Source organism: Pinus tabuliformis, chromosome 8 (assembly GCF_031772625.1).
Source record: "Pinus tabuliformis cultivar Carrire ecotype Pingquan chromosome 8, CPIR1, whole genome shotgun sequence".
Classification (NCBI taxonomy): Eukaryota; Viridiplantae; Streptophyta; class Pinopsida; order Pinales; family Pinaceae; genus Pinus; species Pinus tabuliformis.
Window position 1 is genome coordinate 695,122,935 of NC_142294.1, and position 21,079 is coordinate 695,144,013.

Below are 21,079 nucleotides of genomic sequence, written 5' to 3' on the forward strand. Positions count from 1 at the left end.
ACCCCCCATTCATATGGGGCATTGAAGAGACAACAACACTACATTACAAGAACAACGAAGAGATCACAACGCAATATTGCAAAAAGGCTAGGAAGAACACAACCTTAAGATTGTGACAGACGAACAATTTAACTATGTTTATGCATTCATCTATCCCAAGCTTGTTGTGATTGTTTGTAAGTGAATGTTTGTACATGTGGTGCTTCCTCAATGGATCATGGGTATTATTCACTAAATTTGTATCCCATGGGATGAATCTTCCAGCTAATGTAATGAAATAGACAAGACCAAAACCAAGTTTCTAATGGGAGCAAGAAAAACCAAAACACGAATTATTAGAACCTATCATGGTGCTACTATGGTAACTGTCATATATATTATCTGTGCAAGGAGAAAATCGGCTCCAAGGCAGAGAGTGTCTATGGTCATGTGGGATGTAGGGAGGAAAAGTGTGGTTGTGGCAATGCTTGTAATCCCTCTAGGGGCCTCCTCCCCCGTCGCCCAATTCAGGTGACCATGTTCTTTCGTGATAGCCTTCTCCTCTGCAGGGTGGCCAGTTGCAGGGTGGCTAGTCGTCTCTCTTGTCTCTTTGTTCTCCTGAATCCATGCCCCACTTACTGCATTCTTCCGATGGCTTTCTCTTTTCCTTCTTGTCAGATGGGTAGTCCCTGAAACCATCTAGTGCCTCCGTCATCGAAATGCAAGAGCCTGGTAGCTGAAACCTCTGCCAAAGTGAGGTCTCAAGGTCAAATTTTGTTGAATGGTTTTTATGATGTAGAGTAAAAATGTTGTGAAAGCCACAACTCAGCCCAAAGCTTCTTTGATCTTGAAAGCGAACATAATTCTAGTGATCAAGCAGTTTTGAACAAATGTATGAAAAATGGATATACGTGGGAAATGAAGGGTAATATATTCATTAAAATATATAATATTTTTAATGATTTGATGTGGACAATTAATAAGCATGAATATACGTGGGAAATTACGAAGGGTAATATATCTATTAAAATATATAATTGTTTTTATGATGTGATATGGGTAGTCAATAAGCCCTTGGTTTGCAATATTATTCGAAATATATACATTGGATTGTACTTTGTCAAATGTCCACATATGCACATTTCCGCTTAGGTTTTTAAATTAAGTTTATGCAAAATCAAATTTAATATTCTAGATGTTTTTATGTTGCAAATACAAAAGGTAATGTATACGTTGTAAATGCTATTTTTTTCTCTTTATATTATTTTTAAGTTTAAATATTTGAAGGGCATAGTATTTCCTATATGGTTACTTAATTCTTTTTAATATTAAAAAGTAAAAACAATTTATTTTATAGGTGGTGAAAAGTGGTGAAAGAGTTTTTTCTAAAAGAAAATCTTGGTTGACATGGTTCAATGATGAAGTTTTATGATTTATCATGATTAAACATATATGGAATTGTTATTTCAACATGCCCACACAATGTGAAACATTATAATCCATCTATTTGGCTAATTAAAGGTTACGTGTTGAAAACATGTATACAGTGAAGAGTATTACATCCATTTGAATGATAAGGTAACATAATCTAGTGCAAACTCTACTCATCTCAAAATGATGGCTTGGTGTGATTATATAAGAACAACTTTGTATAGTTGAAATGATGTTTCAACTTGTGTAAATAGAGGGTCACCATTATGACTTGGGTCAAATTCATGGGTATCCGACACAACTCAACTAGAGGCTAGAAATAAGAGTACTAGTCCATCATGCACAACAAGATCTTTACATTGGAAATTTTCCATTAGTGGTGTGACATTGGCTTTTATCATTGTTCTTCATCAAGTATATATGTTCCATGACCTAGGCATGAATTCCATTACAAACAAACCACATATTCCATTCATGGGATTTCGTGATGGTTATTAATTAGATTAGTGATTTTTCCATCACCCTTTTCCTTCTCTTAATGAAGCGAATCAAAATCCTAAACACTCCTTGGTGAGGTTGGTGTTTTTTCCTTTCATGTTTTCCTTCTCTTAACCGAAGTAATCGAAATACTAGCAATTTCAATACTCCTCTCAAGTGATGCATGTTAAGAGAAGATACATGATCATATTCCTTATTTGAAAAATTCTTAGTTAGTCCTCTCTCCTCCCCTATAACTAGCTTTGACAACCAATATTTGAGTTTAGAATTAATAAAAAGTAAAATTTCATAAATGTAGAGTCTACGAATATAATGTAAGTAGGTGCTACATCATAAATAATGTCATCCTTCATCATTTTGATGCCATGTGTTACACTTTTAAGTTTCTAAAGCATATTTTCTTTAGTGAAGTGCACCATACACTCGTTTCACAAGTTTTTGAGACCAAAGAGTTGCAAGACCCTTTCCCAAGTTCCACTAAGCTTGTCAATATTGCCTAGGGAATGATGTACCAATTCTACAGGCATCTTGCATGGACCTTTTGAATTCATATTCAAAGCATATATCCATTAATGACATAGATATGGATCACATAAAACTCCACAACTACACAAAGATAGTTACAATTTATCCTCATATATCATGATTCCATTGAACATGTTGATCCATTCATTTGGGCCATTATTGTCAAGCAATAGATGGATAGAGAGAGAGAGAGAGAGAAGATAAATTATCAAAATATTCTTGAACTACTAATTATCAACAAAAAATAAGTCATTCAATTTATAGTATACACAATAACTTGCATTAATCATAAGCATGACCATGAATATCACAATCCACAATCTAGTATGCAATCTAATATGCATAAACATTTGTACTTATCTATGTATATTAAGATGGATTGAAACTTAAGGAGTAGCTTCCACACTCCAACAACCATAGGCTAACTACGTTTCAACTTTCTTGTAGTTGACCACCCTTGACCCGGATCTAAAGTTTAAGGGGATGCCTTTTAAGTGCAGGAACTATCAAATTTATGGACATTTGGGAGCAAACCACAAACTAGCTAAGAAACTAAAAGCTTTGCACTAGAAAGGATCTTATGGTAGCCCATGCTCCATTTTCACTGGAAACGTATAATAAATACTCCTAGAAGGGCCCTTGTGCAATAGGGGAGCCTCGTAAAAGATTAACCATCCTCCTATTTCTCTCATTCTTGACATAACTCTTATTGCATTGATAAACTCTTTAGAGGGTCAAACTCTCCTCATTAGTAGTTTTGGTATGCATTCCTCTTGTATCATTCCTTTATTTTCTTATAGATTTATAGGCCCTATCAGGACAAAGAACATTTCTGGTGGACAATTCTTTATCTCTCGTCTTTAAGGGAAGGCAGTATCATTCTTGGGGGATATTTAAACTTTTATCTTGGAGCCAATGAAATTTGGAGTATGGGTAGACATTGAGATCCCCCATATAACGAGATCATGGATCTCTTATATGTGGTTGGTCTGGTAGATGTCCATCTATGCCAATCCAAGACCACCAAGGTGGTCATGCAACAAAGGTGCCCAAAGCCATTCAAGACCGAGGCCTTATAATATCCTTATCCACCATCATCTAATGGTTTAAATAAGAGACTAGATCTTTGGCCTAGACTCTTTTAAGCCTTGAGTGATTTTTTATGTTTGAAATAGTGATATAAAACCCCTCATTTTTCATTTGTGATTAACTTGTGCTTGTTAATGAGTAGCTTTATTTTTTCTTTTTATTTTGTAGAAAAAAAACTAGAGTTTTATTTATAATATAATAAAAATATATGTAGATGCATATGGGCACAAAATTTAAGGGTTACCTACCTTGAGCTAGTTCTTAAAGTTGGATCTTGTAGTTGCCCAAAAGCAAGTTTGTCACTTTTCTCTTAATAGTCCAAAAAATTACATTTTATAGTTTCTATAAACAGCAGTCAACAAGATTTTTAGTCAAAAATACATTTCCCAGCACCTGCCAAAAAGGCCAACAACATGTTAGTTTGAATTGGAGTCTCAATTTCAAAGGAATGACTTGGATGAGTGGTTTGTTTTGTATAAGAATCCAAGATGATAGTTCTTTGTACCACAAACTTAGTAATAAAGGGAGTCTTGTTTTCAAAAATGTTGTGGTTTCATTCCAACCATAATCCTTAAGCAACCACTAGAGGAATATCTTTGTGCTAGTTTTTAGGGAATGAAATTCACCATTTTTGAAGTGCTAATTCTAATGAGGAAAATTCCCAAATATAAATGTTAGCTTGTTCCTATCTTATTTCTACATAGACTACTTGAGAGAGGGGTGGAGCATAAATAGGTGATAAATGGATTTAGAAGCAGCTCCACATAAATAACAGAGTCCTAACCCATGAAATGATCATTTCTGCATATTGTCCGAGTGGATGCTTTGTCTTTTAAGAGAATTCACATAAACAGTTTGGATTTTATTTGGCATTTCACTTTCCATAATTTCCCCCACACCATTCTGATGGGACTATATATGCTTACGAGATAAGAGAAATGTGTCCTACTTTTTGATAGTTGTTTCTAAGAGGATGAGGAGCTCGTGTTAGAGAATAATTGTGAGCTAAGATAGAAATGAATGAGGCTTGTAGGGAAATAGTGTAAAAGTCCCAAGATTTGGTTAATCATCCTTCAAGTTGGAGGTTGTTACTAGACACTCCACTCCAATTTGTGGGCTAGGGTGTTTGCACTCGCCACTTGGTTAAGATAGAAGAATTATTCCATATTGAGATAATGTATTGGACCATCTCGAAGTTGTTGATTAATTTGTCTGCCCAAAAGGCTAAGATAAACCCAATTAACATGTGCATTATAATTCTTATCATCTCTTCCAATATAGTTTTCTTCGAACTTTTGCAAGGTAGCTTGTACCTACTCATGGATTTGGCATATCTTCTCTACAAACTTCATTTTTTTTATATGTTCATATTTTTTTTGTTTTTTTCCTTCTATTGATTGAAAAGTTAATTGAAGGGAAGTTTTCTAAAAAGAACCCAATAACATCATAAATGGAGACATTTATGTTTAGTCATGAATTTCTCATGTTATAACAATGTTGTATAAATGGTGTACTTCACTCCCTTTATTTGGTTTCTCTACAAGTTTACCTTGGCAATGAGCATTCGAACCCTTGATTTAATGCCTCAGTTTGCCTATTAATTTTTGGATGAAAATTGATGCTTCTCTTCGATTTGGTATTTATCAAGGTCTAAAGTTTGGACTAAAAATTAATCATGAATTTTCTTTGTTTGTTAGAGATAATTAAAAGAGGTAAGTTGAAGCATAACAATATGTTAGTGAAGAAAAAAATTGACCTTTGTTGTCCTACAAATATATTGTTGACTATAAACATCAATATCTTGTTGATATACAGTCATTCCTAAGGCTAGTATTAGGAATACACCTAGGAACTCTATTGAGTTGCTTTCCCAAGGCCTTAGGTTAGGGTCAATATGCACAATCCCAACATCTGATTTTTGGCTTAGATATTTTGTATAACATATGGTCTTGTTTATAATTCTTCATGGCAGTCTGCATCTGTGTGTAGTACACATACCTTTGTCTCATGTGAATTTGTCAATCTCTTGGTTAGTCCAATGTGTCCAACAACTTTGGAGATATGAGTTCTTGCATCAACCTAATTCTCAGATCTCCTTGGGGAACATAGGTTCTTCTTCTCCATAAAGTTCCCACTATACTCGTGCAATAGTGTTGGTCTTATCATTTGGCTTACATTCTTACGAGTACCCCTTTCTCTAATGTATACACCCTAAAGTGGATTATTCACCTATCATGCAATAGATGGGTCTTCTTTCAAACTCTCAATATATTCATATATTTCTATGTTCCAAATGGTATGTTTTTATCGCAATAATCTAAGGTTCAAATAACATGCTGCTACAAGTGGAGAACTAGGCATCATCTTCCATATTGCATCAATTATTTATGATATTTCCATTATTATAACCACTTGCAATGGCCTCCTTGCTATGATCCAATGTCAACAACCAAGTGGAGCATATCAAGGATTGGATCAAACATTTCAGAAATATTGGTAGGACTATCCACATTAAGGGATTCTAGCACCATTAAATGGAATAACACGTCTATAAAAAAACTAGAAATAACATCATCAACTTGTTATTTCACTACAATGTGTTTAATATTGTTGTTCTACTTTATTTGGTTTGGAGAGATGAAATTTTTCCACTTGAGATTGAAGAGAAAGGGGCAATGCGGGATGAAGAGAAAAATATTCCATTGATTCCATTACTTCTTGATTTATGTTTTTCTCTTTCTGCTTATGTCATCCTTCGACACCACACCCAGGGCCAACAAGGATACTAAGAAGGTGGACCATTTCTTGTGTTAAGGACCTAATAAATTATTTTCCACATAAGAGGAAGACGATGTTTGACCCTTCCCTCTTGACTTGTTTCCATGTCTCATCGGAGGATTTTCATGGTGTTGTTTAATCATGTTTTTGCATTTTGCAACATGTTTTCATGTCTCATCATAGGAATTTCATGTTGTTGTTTAATCATTTTTCTGCATGTTATTTTTGTAACAATCAAATTTTCAAATTAAAATGTCAATTTTAATTATAGAAAGTCTGGCATTGATGATATTTATCACTAAAATGAGCCCCATGGGGGTAGGCGAGTTGGTAATCACAATGCGGTGATGTTCGTTAGAAAGGCGAGCTCTATACTAAAGGTCACAAGTTCAAATCCATCGAACTTACCTTGGAGTTGTATAGAGGGGCAGGCGTAGCTCCCAGTGAGTATAGAGGTAGCGGTCAAAATTGACCCCATGTAACGCGAGTCGCAAGGCTACCCTTGTTGCTGATTCCATTGTAATAAAAAAAAAGGGATATTTATCACTAAAACAATGCAATGAGGTTGGAGGCCTAAAACTTGTGCAGTCTTATTTCAAGGGTACGAAGTGAAAACTCTTATACCTTGCTACTCAAACTTCAAACCTTGGCTTATATTGTTAAGACATCAATGAAAATTGCAATTAGTTTATGTAATATGCTAGGGTAAGTTTCAACAAGCCATTTGACCAACAAGACATCAACAAGCCATTTAACCAAGTCAAAGTAATATAACCATGAAAAATTCATAAAGGCAGTGCATATAAAAATAGTTATAATCCACAACTTTATAACCCATACGTAATAGCTATGAAGATGAGTTTCACAAATCCATGTAGAATGCACAAATTCTAATAAATTCTCTACTGGATTTCTATTTACGAACTAATTACTAATTGTCAAACTTGAACAAACTTTCCTTCTGAATTTTTAATGTTACACATTTGCTGTGGGACTTGACCGTGGAACAAACTTGATAATTTCTAGATAGTAAAGATGTGTCTTCAAGTGCATATGACACAAGTTATAGTTTCTGTGCCATTGATTACAATTTAAGTCGTGAACTATTGGATAAACTTGTCATTGATGTCAATTAGATGGAATCATAGGTGCATTGTTGAAGCATGCCCTAGATGAAACCCTAAGTGTTGATTGCAAACCCTAATTGCCAAGGAGGAAACCCTAGCATTGTTGAAGATGTCAACTGAGTACCAAATGCATTAATGAAGCCATATGAAGAAACCCTGGCCTTATTGGCCAATCCTAACCCTTATCTTGGAACCCCTAAGCATGTTTGATAAAAACCTTACGGCATAATAAATTCCTAGATGCTTAATTTATACATAATGCCCTAGCCCTAGGTGTAAATCACAAGCATTGTTGAAGGGGTCCTAAACAAACCCCTAGTCCTTGAAAATGACCTATTACACTTTGATGAAAACTTAGCAATATTGAAGGAGCCCTAAAATTGCATAATCCTATTTTGTAGTCCTAATTCCTAATTCTATGTCCTTACCCTAATGAAATCCGAAAAACCCTAATCCTAATGTTTTAAAAAGTTCTTAATCATACCCTAGCCCTATCTAAATTGAAGCTTTTCCTAAACTCTAAGCATTGATCTTTATTAAAAAATAAATCTAAAGGACTGTCCCATACCTTAAGATCAGTCACATAATTTTTTATTTGTATTTTTGTTGTAGGAACATTATCTCTTTAACCCTCCTTGTTGGAGAGGTAAATCCCCTCTACGGATAGAGGCGATCCCTACTAGCCCAGAACGGGTCTAGCAACAATCAGTCAATGCTACTATGCAAGTTCCTAATTGCAAATAAAAGGTAGGCAATGAACACCTACTTGGATTCCAACGCTATTGTTTGATGAAGAGATGTCGCTCTCACTCCTTCGCTCTTGGCCAGTCACGATCCTCCACGATCTCCGCGAATAGATACCTGCACACACGAAGAGAAAGACAAACACAAGCTTGTGAAATCTAATAAAAGCAATTATACATCAGTCAGAAAGGACGTAATTCACATTAACCATTACAAAGACAAATGAGAATGGAACCATAATAGTAGTCATCTATTATTAATCAACAACAGAGAAGAGTACAACCAAGTGTTCTGATGTCGAATCCTTCTCAAGAGGGTCCAGCCAGCAAGTCTCTTAAGCATTCACCCTTGGAGGTAGATTTCCCAAGACAAAAACTCTCTCTCACACAAGCAACACTCCACAACCTTCCTTAAGCTATCTAGCAATTCCACACTTATCACACCAACTACCTACTAGTAGCAGCAATCTGAGCACTATCAATTCCACACAATCCAAAAACTAAAAACTATCCAAAAACTAGCTGCTCATGGCAATGGTAGAGGTTTAAATAGGAGAAGGAGTCTCCATGAAAGGTGGGAGGATGAGCTTATCTCCAAGGAAGGTGGTTCAAATGACGAACATACATGCCATAGAAAGGAGGGCGATACTCACAAGGCCAACAACCAAGTCTGGAGTTATCTGGAAGGCTGGATGTTAGAACAAATTCGCCCAAACTGGATCAGCGCGGGTGTATAACTGAACTGGAGCGCTGACAGCGCATCTTAATAACGGAGTAGGCTATGTCAGCGCGACTTAATACATTCATAGGATGCGCTGGCTCATGAAATTCGACCAGCGCGGAAAACCCGTGTGCTTCCGCGCTTGCAGCGCATCAGTTGCACTATCAGCCGCCAGTCAGCGCGGTTATTTTAATAACAGTCGCGCTGATCAAATAAACTTTGGCAAAGTGGGTCATTTGGCCAAACTAGGGAGCAGGAGCATGATTAATTGGAATTCATGGCACAATAGGGAGACTGACAGGGAGACAGTGACAAATTACTGTGTAACAGATGCCCCCTAAAGCATGAAGCCCGAGAGAGTGGGAGGGGTGAAATGCTTTACAAACTCGCTGAATTGGAACACCACCAGGAAGGACCCGCATGTACAACTGATATCTCAATTACACGTAGTCTAGGCATGGGCGCAGCCATCCAAAAGACATATGAAGAAGGTCTGTGGTATAGATGCAGCCACCCAGCTGAAGAGACCATGATGATAATAAGGTATGGTCGCAGCCATCCTAAAAGACTCAGGTATGGGCGCAACCATCCATCAATGAGTCATGTAATAATAATCCACAAAATCGCAACCTAGTTTGTAGCAGGCAAAAACCAGGGTCTTGCGCTCCATCCCAATCCGAACAAGGTACAAGTTCAAGCATGTGAATACATGAGCTGAAGTCGAAATGCATGAACATCGTCTGATTACCAGTCAGTGATGAAAACTGTTAACAGACGCGAGAGGTACCACCAATAATGACAATGGTCCTCAAGGTACTTATAGGTACAATCCGCGGCGTGTGAATCAATGAGCTGGTGTCGAACACCAGCAGAATCATCCGATCGGAGGCCAATGACGAAAACCTCACATCGAACACGAAGAACCTACCATTGAGGCATGCAGGCTCTAAGGCACCTGAAGGGAGTCTCTAAGTCACTTTCTTGGATAATGAGCTGAAGTCGACAGGAAGTAACCTTGATCGAAGGTGGGCCATAATGTTTCCCACATCATCGACACGAGACAGAGGAAAATATTTTGTGTGAGACATCAGAGGGAGGTTGTAAGCTTGCAGAGGTCAACTTCTCTTGAACATATCGGTGGCACGACAGCAGATTTGGCAGTATTTGACATCAAATGAGCAGAGGTCATGGTGACAAGGCAATGAGCAAATGAGAGGTCGAAATAGGGTAACCCAAACCTGCGGAGGCTAGTGTGAAACAAGATGAGAAATCCCCACCCAGACACGAATGCAGACGAGTGCCATGTTCAAGAGCGACATACTGCCGACACGACTATTATTGCAGTTCCATTTTCCCCACCATTTCTGGCAGGTACCCCGATTATTTTTGGATGACAAGCTTGACGGGGATAGCATATGCTTGGAAGGCGTCATTACGACGGTGTCCGATGTCACAAGGTTTTAACGAGCCTGACAAAGGAGGAGCTCGGCGTCTTTTCCTGTTTAGAGAGTCTGAAAAGACAGCGAAAAAGAAAACTCCAGGGGGGTCCTTTTTCGTAAAGTTGTGTCTCCCGAGCCTGAAAAAGTATAAAACAATGCTCGAAAGAACCGCCCGACCAGTATGATCGAGGAGTACTTTTCTTAAATAGTGACTTTGACCCGAAAAAGTAAAAAAGCGGTCAGAAGCACGTCGTTTTGGAACCAATAACGAGTGTGAAACGACAAACACCTGGCAATCTTTTTAAGTTAAACGGTTGAAAAAAGAGCGTAAAAAGCGACCGCCCCTTGTTCCTTTTAACGAGTCGAGAGGGAACCCGACAATCTTTTCTTGGTTTACATCGGAAAAGAGCTTGAAGACGACATGTTTGGGACCAAGTGTACATAGAATCGTCACGGCCCTGCCGGTTACGAGGACCTGCACAAGGAAACCACCCGCATAAACCTGTTCGACATGTTAAAAAACATAGTAAAACATGCATAAAACACATAGCAAAGTGACATTGGCATAAAATCTATGGTAAACATGACAAAAAACCCACATTTATGAAAAACTATAGTCAATTACGAATTTTTACCATAAATAGGGGGGTAAAAGACATTTTTTACCATTGTTACCATTTTGAGTTGTGGAGAACGTTGTGGAGCTGCGAGGTTGACGGAGCGATTTCCATCCCATGCGGACACCATCCATCCAGCAGCTTGTTCCAGGTAGGTTCTCCTCTCCCTGTGCTTCATTTTGAGTCTTTTTTGCAGCATTTCCATGGTGGGAATTGGCCATTTGGGTGAATTTTTTGAGCTTTGATGCGCTCTCGGTCAGCGCGGATTCCCTTATCGGGTCCACGCTGATCGATTAATTTTACACACACCACCACCCGGGTCAGCGCGGAAAACACGTGTGCTTCAGCGCTGACCCAAGGAAAAAAACATTAGGGCGCCATTATCAGCGCAATTGTTTTAAAAACAGTCGCGCTGACGCCGTGAAATTTGAATTTTAAAAAATTGAACGTACAAACCTCAATGGTCAGGGTCCTAATATTTTTCTATGGTCTTGCAGGACACAATGGCATTTGTTTGGCAAGAGAGAGCTCACGATAACAAAGATATAGCCGCTTATGCCAATGCGGAGTGCCGAAATGCAATGTGGGCATGTGGGCTTCTTAAATTTTTCCTCACTCCGCGCCTAAGAGCGCAACCTGATCTCCTCGAGCTCTTAATCAGAGCTTGGAACCCAGTTGATGGAAAATTCACAATCTGTGGCCAAGACATTTAGTTTGATTCCACGGATATTTATTTTTTGACTGGATTGTCACGCTGGGGCGAGATGCCCATCCTGGAGGGGCAACGGCCCAGTGGCGAGACCCTTGACATGCTCATGGCTCGCGTGTGCCCATGGGCACATAAAACACGGAGTGGGAAGGTGGGTATTCCGACAGTGGACGACATCGTCCTTCGCACCATACTCTTCATGGTGACCCGGGCAGCGGGTTGTTTGGCCAATCATGAGGCTTCAAAGACCCATCTACTACTGGCTCTCGAGTGTTTACAGCCCACCATTTTTAACTGGGCGGAAGCAGTAACGACCAGCATGAAGAGGAAACTGAGCAACTGTCGACGCGGAGAGTCGAAGCAGTTTGCTTATGGGTCGCTCTTACTTCCGCTCATGCTGGAGCGGGTGCCGGCCCTACAGCTACAGGACATGGTTGTGGATCCACCCAGAGGTCCTCGGGAGACGAGGGCCAGTCGATGGGGCCATGTCATGCCGCGCGGAGGTGGCGGCCGCCCAGTGGCTTGGGGTGTTTATTTTCGAGAGTAGCTGGATCAGCAGGTCATTTTCGTAGAGGACTGACCATATGCCGGTATGGACTTCCGTGGTGATCCCGACATGTCACTGCCCGCGGGAGAGCATTGGGACGATGGAGGTATGACACTTGATCTCTTTTTAATGTTTTTTATTGTTTTTTGATTTTTCATGTACATGTCTTGATAAATGTTATGGTGTGTAGATGTGGGACCCGTGAGACCCGTTGGTCTAGCCCCAGAGGCACGGAGAGAGGGGCAGGGTGCTGGAGTCCTGGTCTTGACTCCTCCGGGAGTCGATACGACGGAGACTGTGGCACACAACCTCGAGGGTTTACTGGCGGGGGTGCCAGATTACCAGGGGATCGAGGAAGTCCCCATAGCTTCTCAGATCCACACAGTGGGGGTGGAACCCAGGATGCACTGCCTTTTGAGGCGGGTGGCACGGGCAGCTGTATGCTACAGAGAGCATAACCCAGCTCAGTAGTCATCTAGGTTTTATTTCCACTGATGTTTTTGAGAGACATATGTCTCAGATGTACTGAGGACACCAGTTTTACTTTAGACATATACACTTATTTTTTGATGTACGCGGTGCAAACATTATGACATATATATATACATATGCTTGTTCCTAGATGGATCTTTTTCTTCATGTGATGATGTGTTTTATATGCTATGCGACTGTTCGACACACATGTGATCTGATGTATCTACTGCATAACAAATGACCCATTGTGGAATGTATTTATACACACGCATGTATTTTATTTTTACGAAAGCTTGAAAACACACATGACAATCACGTATGCAAACTATGTTTTGAAAATGGATTTTATTTTGATGCAAGCTTAAAGGCATATACATACATGCAAACTATGCTTGATGGGAAAGGAAACGGGCATGCCCCCCAGCATCGTGTCTCAATTCGAGGTACATGCCCCCCAAGCTTCAGTCCATTGAAAATGGGTTGAAGGTTGACATAATGGTTATTGCGCTCGAATTGCACGAGCTCATGTTTCATTGTTTTAACGAGGTTGACACAGGTAAAAGAACTATCCTCGGACACAAGTCATTTCATTATTTTAACGAGGTTGATACATTAGCAAAACTATCCTCGAGACTCCCTGTTTCATTTTTTAGCGAGCTTGACACAAGATTAGGAACTATGCTCTGTAACCCTTGTTTCATTTTTTAAGGAGCTTGACATAGGAAGGTGAACTATGCTCCGACCAGACCCAATTTCATTTTTTAGGGAGCTTGACATAGGAAGATGAACTGTGCTCCGACCAAACCCGATTTCATTTCTTAGGGAGCTTGACATAGGAAGATGAACTGTGCTCCGACCAGACCCAATTTCATTTTTTAGGGAGCTTGACATAGGAAGATGAATTGTGCTCCGACCAGACCCAATTTCATTTTTTAGGGAGCTTGACATAGGAAGATGAGCTGTGCTCCGACCAGACCCGATTTCATTTTTTAGGGAGCTTGACATAGGAAGATGAACTGTGCTCCGACCAGACTGCCTCATAATGAATAGGAAGTCGGTGCTTCCAAGAGTGTTACTCCTGGTGAAAGGACCACATCTTGGAAGTCAGGACCTAATGCCTCCAGGACAATATGCACGACGGTGTCATCACTGGATACAGGCACAGGGTAGGTGGCCACGTAGTTGATCTGCGGTGGGGCAGATACAACTGGTGGATAAAAACTAGGAGGGGACGACAACTGTGCAGGAGGCATTGGGGGACTAACGAACGACAATTGATCGATAATCACAATTCTTCCATCGTGTGGAAAGCAAACCACACGGAAAAGCAAAGAAACAAGTGCCCCCATGGCGTAAACATAGTCACGACCAAGGAGAAGACTAAAGTCTAAAACACCTTGGGTAACCAAGACGTCTATATAGATGGTTTTTCCTCCCAAAGTAATAGGGAACTTCGGGAGAACTCCTAGAGATGGACAGGCTCCTCCATCGAAGGCCAACAGATTCTGAGTGACTGGCCCAAGCTGCGGGGAACCTAAGGCTTGCCAAGTAGTGTACGGCATAAGACTGACAGACGCCCCTTCATCCAAAATAGTGCCAGGTACTGCCGTAGCACAGGCATGTACTGTGACCTGGAAAGGCATATGGGATGGAAGGCGACCGGCGATCAGGCGATTCCAATCAAAGGAAGCGACCAAACTACTTGATGGGGGAATCGGATGATTGCCCCCATGTGCCAAAGGAACTGAAGGAGAACCTTCGGGAGCAGCTGGGTTAGGAGAGTCATTTCGGGACTCAGGAGAATCTGAAGAGACAAGAAGAACATGGGCGTGGTGCCCTTCCGAAACAGAGTGATCGACAGGTGGTGAACTCGAAGCGACACTCTTTCCGACCAATGGTTGGTCTGGAACAGGTTGGACACAGCCGGGTTCGGGAAGAGGGGCCTGGACAAGAGAAGAATGTGGACCAATCTCATTGTCGAGAGGCGGATGATCTGCAGTTGCAGAAAGACGTTGATATCCAATGGGGAGTTGGGGTGAGGGAGCTGGGAGACTTTCCAAGACACTGGAGGCTTAATCCATGAGTGGACAAAGGTGAAGGGGATGATTACCTTCACAAAGTCGACAGGGGATTCGAATCTTCCTTTTCCCTTTACCATTCCCAACTGATGAGGTAGCATCGCCGTGAGCTTCAGAGGACGATGAGGGGTGGGCCGGATCGCGAGACCATACTTCTAGTACCCTGGGAATGCCAGGACAATCGTGAAGAAGATGGTCCTCCTTGCATAACCGACAAGGAAACTTAACCTTCCGCGGAGGAGCAGAAGGGGGCCCGACTTCAGGTGTATTCGAGGGAGTAACAATTATACTTGTAGCCTCTCCCTTAGGAGACTTCCTCTTCTTGGTCTTCTTCTTCTTCTTCTTAGCCACCTGGTTATTCGAATCGAGACTTTCACCAGGCGAAGTACAAGAGGAAGACGTAGAAGCAGGCGTCGAAGGGGAGAGATCCACCTTGGGATCAACATGATGTTGTTCAGGTGGAGGGACTGATGGACTAACAGCCGACACGGCAGGGACCAAAGAGGTTGAAAACAGCCAAACAGGCAACCCGACAGTTAACCCTGGAAGGGATAACGTTGCCATATAAGGAGCACCAACATTCCCAAGAGGAGGGAAATGACCAAGATTCCCGTCAGGAGGGGAACTTGGGTTGGTGAACCCTGGAAAAGTTGCCATGGCAAACAAAAAGAAACCTATTCAAGCTAACACAAGATTTAACCAGGTGATGTTAACGTGGCCGAATAAATTTTTAAGACACAGGAACTAAACTTAAATTTTTAAGACACAGGAACTGAACTCAAAATGGTAACAATGGTAAAAAATGTCTTTTACCCCCCTATTTATGGTAAAAATTTATAATTAACTATGGTTTTTTGTAAATGTGGGTTTTTGTCATGTTTTTACCACGGATTTAGTGCTAATGTCGCTATATTATGCTTTATGCATGTTTTACTATATTTTTTAACATGTCGAACAGGTTTACGCGGGTGGTGTTCTTGTGCAGGTCCTCGTAACCGGCAGGGCCGTGACGATTCTATGTACACTTGGTCCCAAAAATGTCGTCTTCAAGCTCTTTTCCGACATAAACCAAGAAAAGATTGCCGGGTTCCTTCTCAACTCGTTAAAAGGAATGAGGGGCGGTCGCTTTTTACGCTCTTTTTTCGACCGTTTAACTTAAAAAGATTGTCGGGTGTTTGTCGTTTCACACTCGTTATTGGCTCCAAAACGACGTACTTCTGACCGCTTTTTTACTTTTTCGGGTCAAATTCACTATTTACGAAAAGTACTCCTCGATCATACTGGTCGGGCGGTTCTTTTGAGCATTGTTTTATACTTTTTCGGGCTCGGGAGACACAACTTTACGAAAAAGGACCCCCCTGGAGTTTTCTTTTTCGCTGTCTTTTCAGACTCTCTAAACAGGAAAAGACGCCGAGCTCCTCCTTTGTCAGGCTTGTTAAAACCTTGTGACATCGGACACCGTCGTAATGACGCCTTCCAAGCATATGCTATCCCTGTCAAGCTTGTCATCCAAAAATAATCGGGGTACCTGCCAGAAATGGTGGGGAAAATGGAACTGCAATAATAGTCGTGTCGGCAGTATGTCGCTCTTGAACATGGCACTCGTCTGCATTCGTGTCTGGGTGGGGATTTCTCATCTTGTTTCACACTAGCCTCCGCAGGTTTGGGTTACCCTATTTTGACCTCTCATTTGCTCATTGCCTTGTCACCATGACCTCTGCTCATTTGATGTCAAATACTGCCAAATCCGCTGTCGTGCCGCCGATATGTTCAAGAGAAGTTGACCTCTGCAAGCTTACAACCTCCCTCTGATGTCTCACACAAAATATTTTCCTCTGTCTCGTGTCGATGATGTGGGAAACATTATGGCCCACCTTCGATCAAGGTTACTTCCTGTCGACTTCAGCTCATTATCCAAGAAAGTGACTTAGAGACTCCCTTCAGGTGCCTTAGAGCCTGCATGCCTCAATGGCAGGTTCTTCGTGTTCGACGTGAGGTTTTCGTCATTGGCCTCCGATCGGATGATTCTGCGGGTGTTCGACACCAGCTCATTGATTCACACACCGCGGATTGTACCTATAAGTACCTTGAGGACCATTGTCATTATTGGTGGTACCTCTCGCGTCTGTTAACAGTTTTCATCACTGACTGGTAATCAGACGATGTTCATGCATGTTCGACTTCAGCTCATGTATTCACATGCTTGAACTTGTACTTTGTTCGGATTGGGATGGAGCGCAAGACCCTGGTTTTTGCCTGCTACAAACCAGGTTGCGATTTTGTGGATTATTATTACATGACTCATTGATGGATGGCTGCGCCCATACCTGAGTCTTTTAGGATGGCTGCGACCATACCTTATTATCATCATGGTCTCTTCAGCTGGGTGGCTGCGTCCATACCACAGACCTTCTTCATATGTCTTTTGGATGGTTGCGCCCATGCCTAGACTACATGTAATTGAGATATCAGTTGTACATGCGGGTCCTTCCTGGTGGTGTTCCAGTTCAACGAGTTTGTAAGGCATTTCACCCCTCCCACTCTCTCGGGCTTCATGCTTTAGGGGGCATCTATTACACAGTAATTTGTCACTGTCTCCTTGTCAGTCTCCCTACTATGCCATGAATTCCAATTAATCATGCTCCTGCTCCCTAGTCTGGCCAAATGACCCACTTTGCCAAAGTTTATTTGATCAGCGCGACTGTTATTAAAATAACCGCGCTGACTGGCGGCTGATAGTGCAACTGATGCACTGCCAGCGCGGAAGCACACGGGTTTTCCGCGCTGGTCGAATTTCATGAGCCAGCGCATCCTATGAATGTAACTCCACTGGAGAGGTAAATCCCCTCTACGGATAGAGGCGATCCCTATTAGCCCAGAACGGGTCTAGCAACAATCAGTCAATGCTACTATGCAAGTTCCTAATTGCAAATAAAAGGTAGGCAATGAACACCTACTTGGATTCCAATGCTATTGTTTGATGAAGAGATGCCGCTCTCGCTCCTTCACTCTTGGCCAGTCACGATCCTCTGCAATCTCCGCGAATAGATACCTGCACACACGAAGAGAAAGACAAACACAAGCGTGAAATCTAATAAAAGCAATTATACATCAGTCAAAAAGGACGTAATTCACATTAACCATTACAGAGACAAATGAGAATGGAACCATAATAGTAGTCATCTATTATTAATCAATAACAGAGAAGAGTACAACCAAGTGTTCTGACGTCGAATCCTTCTCAAGAGGGTCCAGCCAACAATTCTCTTAAGCATTCACCCTTGGAGGTAGATTTCCCAAGACAAAAACTCTCTCTCACACAAGCAACACTCCACAACCTTCCTTAAGCTATCTAGCAATTCCACACTTATCACACCAACTACCTACTAGTAGCAGCAATCTGAGCACTATCAATTCCACACAATCCAAAAACTAAAAACTATCCAAAAACTAGCTGCTCATGGTAATGGTAGAGGTTTAAATAGGAGAAGGAGTCTCCATGAAAGGTGGGAGGATGAGCTTATCTCCAAGGAAGGTGGTTCAAATGACGAACAGACATGCCATAGAAAGGAGGGCGATACTCACAAGGCCAACAACCAAGTCTGGAGTTATCTGGAAGGCTGGCTGTTAGAACAAATTTGCCCAAACTGGATCAGCGCGGGTGTATAACTGAACTGGAGCGCTGACAGCGCATCTTAATAACGGAGCAGGCTGTGTCAGCGCGACTTAATACAATCATAGGATGCGCTGGCTCATGAAATTCGACCAGCGCGGAAAATCTGTGTGCTTCCGCGCTGGCAGCGCATCAGTTGCACTATCAGCCGCCAGTCAGCGCGGTTATTTTAATAACAGTCGCGCTGATCAAATAAACTTTGGCAAAGTGGGTCATTTGGCCAGATTAGGGAGCAGGAGCATGATTAATTGGAATTCATGGCACAGTAGGGAGACTAACAGGGAGACAGTGACAAATTACTGTGTAACACTCGTATACCATATTAAGAGGGACTCAAGACCTTTCACTCAAACCCTTACTTTCCCCCTAACTCTTAGCCAATTAAGGGAAATTAAATTTTGAATTTTACATGGTTAAATAAAGAAAAATTCCCCTAGTTGACTTATGTAGGGTCACTAAAACATAACATGCCTCTTCAATAGATGTGCCTTTTCACTATGGAAAACAAATATAAATAAAATAATGGTATATCCATTCTAGCATTAACTCAGTCAAGAAGCATAAGGAATTCAGCGAACACAAGAAGGATTACAGAATAGAGTAATGGGATAAGTTCACAACTCATAGAAGTAAAAAGACAAAGTATGTTTTGGACATTCTATTGGACGAATATGTTGTTAGTAATTTTTTGTGGATTGGTTCTTGTATTGCAGACATTTGAAATTGCCTTCCTCGAACCTCTTTGATCTCAGACCTGTGGCACTAAATTATGCCTTGAAAATTTGACTCCTATAGTAAAGTTCTAAATTTGGCCCTATAATAGGTTTTCTAAAGACATCAAATTTCAATCTATGGAGGATTTTTGGCCCCTCCTCTATGATTTCGGCCTAAAAGTTGCTTGTAATATGACCTGTGGTAGCTACTACAAATGTTCATGTGAGTTACAAAGGAATCAAACATTCTCGACCTTGTGACAAGGAGTTTCAAACCTATCTTATCTCTTGTGAAGAAAACTAGTTCAACAAATTTTAAGGAGTTGTAGCAGAATTGGGTTGAAACCTATTGTTGAAGTTTTGAGTAGAAGTGTAAGGGAACTTGAAGCAAATCTCACTTACATTCTTTGTGAATAAAGTGTCGAAGACATCCTCTAAATTTTAATGAAGATTTGATCTTCCTTTGAAGCAACCTTTGAGCTATTTGTGGAGTGAATCTTGCTAGCATTCTGAAGACTTTTTCAAAGACCTTCTACAGCACTCTTGAAGACTCTTGAGAGTAAATTTTGGAAACCATCTAGAACAAAATTTGGACCTTTTCTGGATCAGAAGTATAATTAAACTATGAAGTACTTCATGAGAATACCTTAGATCAATTGTGAAAAGACTAGTTGAAGCAATTCTTGAATATTTGTTAGAGGACTAAATGTCTTTGTCATAGCTTTGATGAGCATAATTTAACATCTATAGACTTAAATATTTGAAGAGTCATTAAAGTACTTGTTTGAACACCAATTGAAGCAACATTGGAGACTTGTTGAAACTATTGAAGATATCCTTGAAGCATCCTTGGAGAATTTGTTTCAAGACATTATTATGCGTTATTGAAGATCCATAAAAGAACTTTTTGGAGTAGGGTTAGAGCAGGAAATTGTGAGGCACTTGAAGAATTGTTTGGTGAATACTTTGAAGAATATTGATTGAACCCTTTTGGAGGAGCTTATTGAATATTCTTGAAGACCTTTGGAGCATGATTGAAATCCCCATGGAGTGACATTAAAGGAAGTTTCTTGGGTATCATGAGGAGTTGTGAAGACACATTTTGTGGTTGATAAATTTGTCTTTGATGAGCTAAGTAAAGGCATTGTTGAAGGAAAAATGCAAGATATTCCAGGGCTTGTTGTAGAAGACATTGGAAGCCTTGAAGAAACATTGAATCCATATTGAATATATGAAGAAGTAGGTTGGAGCCCTAGAGGATTGGAGTCCTCAAGAAAACTAGGTTGGAGCCTAAACCAGTTGAGAGGGTTGGAGGCCTAGAGGATTGGAGTCCTCAAGAAGACCAAGTTGGTGCTTGGAAAAGTACAAGTTGTAGCCTGGCAGATTGAATATTGGAGTCTTCATATAGGGTTGGATTCCTAAAGCATTATTGTACTTGATTCAATGTAAAGAGGATTGGAGTCCTCATCAATCTTATTAGTAAAATTATTTATTTTTATTGTTCATTTTGTGTTATGTTTTATAAGTTATCTTAACTGGCATAAAAAATAACAATTATAAAAGAAATATTGATTTACCCCCCCTCTCGTTATTTCCAACATGAACTCCACTTACAATGGGATGAATCCCTTGGCATGCCAAAAACCTAGATGGTAATTTCATCATAACTAGATCCAATCATCTCTAGAACCAGGGTTTCACACCTCCTGTGACTTTGTTGAATGGTCAAACCGACTAGGGTTTCGTACCACATATGATTATTAGGAGCTTCAATTCAGGGAAAGATACCCTTCAATTCTCCTCATTGTCCTTCTTTCCAAATGACATCATTGTTCAAATAAACTAGCCTCTTAAATCACATCACTATTCAAATGAACTAAAACCTAAGCCTAGCAAGATTCACTCTCTATCCATATTAATATAGTTGTTCCATAACCA